Consider the following 6,187-nt stretch of genomic DNA (forward strand, 5'->3'; position numbering starts at 1 on the left):
AGGCTTCCCTGTCCATCACCAACTCCTGGAGCTTGCTCAAACTCATGTCCAACGAGTTGGTGATGCCATCCAACCATCTCATCCTCTTCCCCTTCTCCTCTTGCTTTCAATCTTTTCCAGCATCAGGGTCTTTCTCAGTGAGTTAACTCTTTGCATCAGGTGGCCAAAGTATTGGAACTTCAGCCTCAGTATCAATCCCTCTCATAACTATTTAGAATTGATTTCCTTTAGGATTGACTTTTTTGATCTCCTTGCAGTCCAAGGAACTCTCAAGAGTCTTCTCTAACACCACAGTTAAAAAACATCAGTTCTTTGGCACTCAGCCATTTTTATGGTCCAACTCTCACATCCATACATGACTACTGGAAAAACCAGTAGTCATTTTAGAATGTAGGAGCGGGTTAAAATTAATGTTGCATTTTTGCTATTTTTATCTCATTTGTTTAAAATAGTGTGCTATTTATTTTCACATAAACTAGTCTCCTAGTCCTAGCTTTGGAAAAAATTTATTTTCTTCACCCATAAAAGTCTAGATACAGAACTTTAAGCTTTCAATGTTGGGCGTACTTGCTTTTGAAAAGGAAATCTTGCTATGCCACAACCTGTGATCAGCTATCATAAATAATTCACCCACAGAATCTGGGTTGTATGAATGTGATGCTTCTAAATCCTCTTACATAATAGTTTTAGAGGATCCAAAGAGCCTGCAATGCAGGAGACCCGAGTTCAATCCCTGGGTTGGGAAGACATCCTAGAGAAGGGCATGGCAACCCACTCCAGTATTCTTGCCTGGAGAATTCCATGGACAGAGGAGCCTGGCGGGCTACAGTCCATGGGGTCGCAAAAAGTTGGACATGATTGAGTGACTTTCACTTTCACCTTGTTTCATAGAGTTGAAAGCTGTCACTGTCATCAGTATTCTTTGTATATCAATAGGGTGCATGGCAGTAAGCTTTCACTCTGTTTTCACTAAAAACATCTGCAGATTAATTATTGATGTTCTTTGGGAAGCAGACTACACTTATGTTCATTCTTTTCCATTGGTTACAATAAATTTTTCTTGCTGAGTAAATAAAGACGACCAGCAGCTTCTCAATATGCAAAAGACTGTCAATTCCCAGTTGACCCTTGCTAAAATATCATGGGAAGGAAAAAACAACTCACTGCTAAATAAATAAATTCTTAAGGGAAGCTGTCAATCATGCCTTTTTGCAATCTATCCTGAACAATTTGCTTCAGGCTCATTTAAAAGGCTACATATGGGCTTCCCTGGTGGCTCAGTGGTAAAGAATCCTCCTGCCAATACAAGAGACACAGGTTCCATCCCTAGTCTGGGAGGATCTCACATACTGCAGAGCAACTAAGCCTGTGTGCCACAAGTACTGACCTTGTGCTCTAGAGCTCCTGTGCCACAACTAATGAAGCCCACGTGCCCTAGAGCCCATGCTTCCCAGCAAGACAAACCCACACTCCCTGCAACTGGAGATTAGCTCTACTCTCTGCAACTAGAGAAAAGCCCAGGTGCAGCAGCAAAGACCGAGTGCAGCCAAATAAAAAAAAGTAAAGGCTACACAAAATTACCCAGCCAGCATTTTACCTTTTGCCTGGCCAACTCGTTACTCACTGCTCATCAGATACAGCAGTTTAGGACAGATTCCATGGGAGGCACACAGCGCTTAATGGGAAGAAGTCCTCAGAAACAGGGACAGGTAGGGATCACAGAAGAGACAGGGAGGATTCTCATTGGGTTGGCTGATTTTGAGGAGTTTTCTTACCTACTTACCCTAACAAAAAGGCTGACTAAAAGCATCAAATGTATCATCAAGAGTGTTCTGTATAAAGTTGGGCTGGCTGGTAGGATTTTGCAAACCTGCTTAGCCATTAGACTCTTGGTAAGACTTTGCCTGAGATGAATTGTCAGAGACCTGACTGCCATCTGGGGGTGGCAGGGCGCAGTGGTCAGGGAAGACAAGGACTAGGGAAGCCCAAAGTGAACACAAACTTGTCTAATTACTAACCTGCACTCAGGAAGCCTCTTGACCTGCTCTTGCAGGACCAGACACAGTATTCTTTCCCTACATCCATTCTACTCCCTCTCTAGGGAACCCTGCCAAACAGGCTCCAGGACTTCTCATGTAAATGCCATCTTTACCCCTTCACCTCCTAAGAAAGGAAGAGTCCAGATACTTATCTCCTAAAACAAGATGGTCATTAAATCTGGGTGCTACTCCCCAATTGGAGAAGACTCTTGAGAGTCCCTTGGACTGCAAGGAGATCCAACCAGTCCATCCTAAAGGAGATCAGTCCTGGGTGTTCTTTGGAAGGAATGATGCTAAAGCTGAAACTCCAGTACTTTGGCCACCTCATGTGAAGAGTTGACTCATTGGAAAAGACTCTGATGCTGGGAGGGATTGGGGGCAGGAGGAGAAGGGGATGACAGAGAATGAGATGGCTGGATGGCATCACCGACTCGATGGACGTGAGTTTGAGTGAACTCCAGGAGTTGGTGATGAACAGGGAGGCCTGGCATGCTGCAATTCATGGGGTCACAAAGAGTTGGACATGACTGAGCCACTGAACTGAATTACAGTTCAATTCAACAGATACTCATTTAATTCCATATGTGCAAGAAAGCTGAAAACCTCGGTAGTTTCTTCTTTTTGATTATGCCTAACTAAAAGCTCTGCTGCATTTATGTATCAATGATGGCCATCAGCTTCAAAGGAAGAGTTCTGTCCAGCCAAAAGGCCAAAATCTCCCAGGGGGACAATTTCCAGGTCCACGGTACAAAATGCTGCACATCTGAAATTTTAAACAACTGGCTAGACAGTATTCCTTCCTTCCATCTACTTTCTCAATCACTGGAAAAGCTCAGACCACTGGAACATAGATATCTTTCAAATTTTGAGAGTCTTCCACAAAAGTCATTCTTCACATACACTGTAAAAGAGATTTTCCTCTTCATTTCTCCAGTACTCTCCCTGGACCAGGGAGTCCCTCACAGAGGGATTGCACTTAGCCAGCAGAACCTGGATGCCAAAGGTTTCATAAACCCTGAGAACTTCTTTCATCACGTGGATCCCTGCTGGATCTAAAAGCTGTATTGCACTGCAGTCAGTCACGATGGTGTGGAACTCTAAGGAATGGGAAAGTTGCACTGAAACTTCATCCTGGAATCCACTGAGAGCGGCTATTTCCCTTTTGATCTTTTTCTTTGATACCTTCTTCTGAGCTGCCTATGAAATGATTGGATGGCATCACTGGTTCAATGGACATGAGTTTCAGCAAGCTCTGGGATTTGGTGATGGACAGGGAGGCCTGGCGGGCTGCAGTCCATGGGGTCACAAAGAGTCGGACACAACTGAGTGACTGAACTTAACTGGTTACTAAGACTGGATTGGGGGTGGTGGTTTATAAAGAAGATTTAAAATATTCTCTGTTCATGTAATAGAGAGTGGATTTCAAAGTGGACAACCTTGATGGCTGACTTAGCCTGACAGGTCTTGTAGGCAGACATGGATTCAAAGATTTCAGGCTTTTTGTTGGGCCAAGCAATGAAGTCTTTGACTTCTGAGTGTAGAGGATGAGCGAAAACAAGAAAAACCAACTCCAATAAGCAGGCCTATTTCAGTACTTGGTTCAGAGGACAGCACAGTACCAAATAAGATAACTGTATCCATTCGGTTAATCCTCCACATCGTCCATGGAATTCTCTAGGATACTAGAGTGGGTAGCCGTTCCCTTCTCCAGGGGATCTTCCCAACCCAGGGATTGAACAGGAGTCTCCTGCATCACAGGCGGATCCTTTACCAGCTGAGCTTCCAGGAAAGCACCACATCTTGGGCAGATTCTTAAATTTACTTAGGGCTCTCCAGGGATTTGGCTTTCAAGGTGGCACTAGTGATAAAGAATGCACCTGCCAATGCAGGAGACTTAAGAGATGCAGGGTGTAATCCTGAGTCAGGAAGATCCCCTGGAGGAGGGCATGGCAACCCACTCCGGTATTGTTGCCTGGAGAAGTCCCATGGACAGAGGAGCCTGGTGGGCTACAGTCCATGGGGTCACAAAGAGTCGGATATGACTGAGCTTCTAACACTTTCACTTTCACTAATGAATAATCCCCACCATTACTCCAATGGAGTCTGAGTCCAGGGAGATACTTGGCCTGAGATGTAACAGCTGTGAAGGAGGCACAGGTGACAAATCCACTCAGCAAGGCATCTGAGAGAGAGACTGAAACAAAGCCCACTTGATAGAGCACATTGCTGCCTGAAAAACTCCAACCTTAAAGGTGACCATACTGTCAACTATAATGTCATAGCTACTTGTGTTACATATCTTGCCTGATGTCTGGCTTAATAGTGTGTTCCCACCTGAAACCATTCCCAAAGAAGGAGCAACATGGGCAGTGTCACTGCCAGCTCTGTACAATTCTCAGTCAACTACAGCTGACTGGTCATAAGGCACAACACTCCAAAGATGCCCACAGAGATGTGATGGAGGTCCCCAGTGGGAAGTAAACTGAGCCAACAAAAAAAGATGTGTGTAGACCATCGGTATTTTCCTGGCCAGCCAAGAGAGAATAAGCAGTGGGCTGGGGCACCAACAAGATGCCCCCAATCAAGCCAGACATCACATCTCCTAAAATGTTTTCCTCCAGATTACATTTTGGGAGCAACTGCAAAACAGGAAGGAAACCAAAAATGATATTTTGGGGTTTGGTTGGATTGCACTGGAAATTGTAGGTTTTTGTGGCAAATTGCCTGAAGTTGGTATCTGGTTTCTCTTAAGGCTCCAAGTGGACCCTAGGATAAGGTCTGCAATGATCATTGGTCTCAAATTGCTGAAAGTTGTTACGTGATTCCTCTTCATGCTCCAGGGGGGATCCTACATGAGACCTGTATTGGTTATTTCCTTTAACTGAGTCCTCAGATGAAAGGTTATCTTGCTTTTTATTTTTCAAAGACATTTCTGGAGATAGATGTTCCAGCCTCGCTGAGCAAGAAATCAGATTGGCGAATTCACATAGGAGCTCTTCATCTCTCAATGCAACTGGTGCAGGACTCTCTTCTCACTTTCTACCTTCAGGCCAAGCTAGTTTGAGTGCATTCCTTCTACTTTGGAATAGCTCTCTGTGATTTCTGGGTCAAGAGACTTTTCCAAACTGCTTGATTCTGGGCCACCCACACACAACCTGCCTTCAAGGAGCATCTTCCACCATGGCGGGACTGAGGGGATAAGGTGGTGTGGGCAGAGGCAGCCCACCTCCAGGCCAGCGTCCCTTTAACCCATCGACCCCTTGCCCACCCATTGCCTGGTCCCTGGAAGAGGAGGGCCCAGCCAGGCAGGGCAGGGGAGTGGCATGCAGGCACCATCTAGGAGGTGCAGAAGGTGACTCTAGAGTGAAAGCCCAGCATGCTTTGTTGATATTTTGTTGAGGACATTTGCATATATGTTCATCAGTGATATTGGCCTATACTTTTCTTTTTGTGTGTTATCTTTTCTGATTTTGATATCAGAGTGATGCTGGCCTCATACAATGAGTTCAGAAGTATTTCTTCCCGGCAATTTTTAAAAATCATTTGAGGAGGATAGCTGTTAACATTTTCCTAAATGTTTGGTAGAATTCACTTGTGAAGCCATCTGGTCCTGGACTTTGTTTCTTGGTCTGAATAACACATTCAGTTTCATAATTAGTTATTGTGAAAGTGAAAGTTGCTCAGATGTGTCCAAGTCTTTGTGAACCCATGGACTATACAGTCCAAGGAATTCTCCAGGCCAGAATACTGTAGTGGGTAGCCATTTCCTTCTCCAGGGGATCTTCTCAACCCTGGTCTCCTGCATTGCGGGTGGATTCTTTACCAGTATCCCCACCTGTCAAGTGGGAGACCTGGTTAGATTTTCCAATACGGAGACTATAGAACTGGTTATTGGTCTATTCATATATTTGATTTTTTTCCTGGTTCACTGTTGGGAGATTGTACATTTCTAAGAATTTGTCCACTTCTTCCATGTTGTTCATTTTATTGGCAAGATTGTTTTAGCTATCCAGGGTCATTTGTGTTCCCATACAAATAGTAAAATTTTGTGCTTTAATTCTGTGAGAAATGCCATTGGTTATTTGATAGAAATTGCATTGAGTCTGTAGATTACATTGGATAGTATAGAACACTATCATGACAGACAT

At 44.3% G+C, this 6,187-nt stretch overlaps 2 pseudogenes; both read right to left on the minus strand.

The window, feature by feature from the left end:
- Nucleotides 1-2,871: 2,871 nt before the first annotated feature.
- LOC102271418 (sulfate transporter-like) lies at nt 2,872-3,789 on the minus strand (annotated as a pseudogene).
- Nucleotides 3,790-3,857: 68 nt separating this feature from the next.
- On the minus strand, nt 3,858-5,592 carry LOC102284716 (sulfate transporter pseudogene; annotated as a pseudogene).
- Nucleotides 5,593-6,187: the final 595 nt, after the last annotated feature.

Source organism: Bos mutus, chromosome 4, assembly GCF_027580195.1.
Source record: "Bos mutus isolate GX-2022 chromosome 4, NWIPB_WYAK_1.1, whole genome shotgun sequence".
Lineage (NCBI taxonomy): Eukaryota > Metazoa > Chordata > Mammalia > Artiodactyla > Bovidae > Bos > Bos mutus.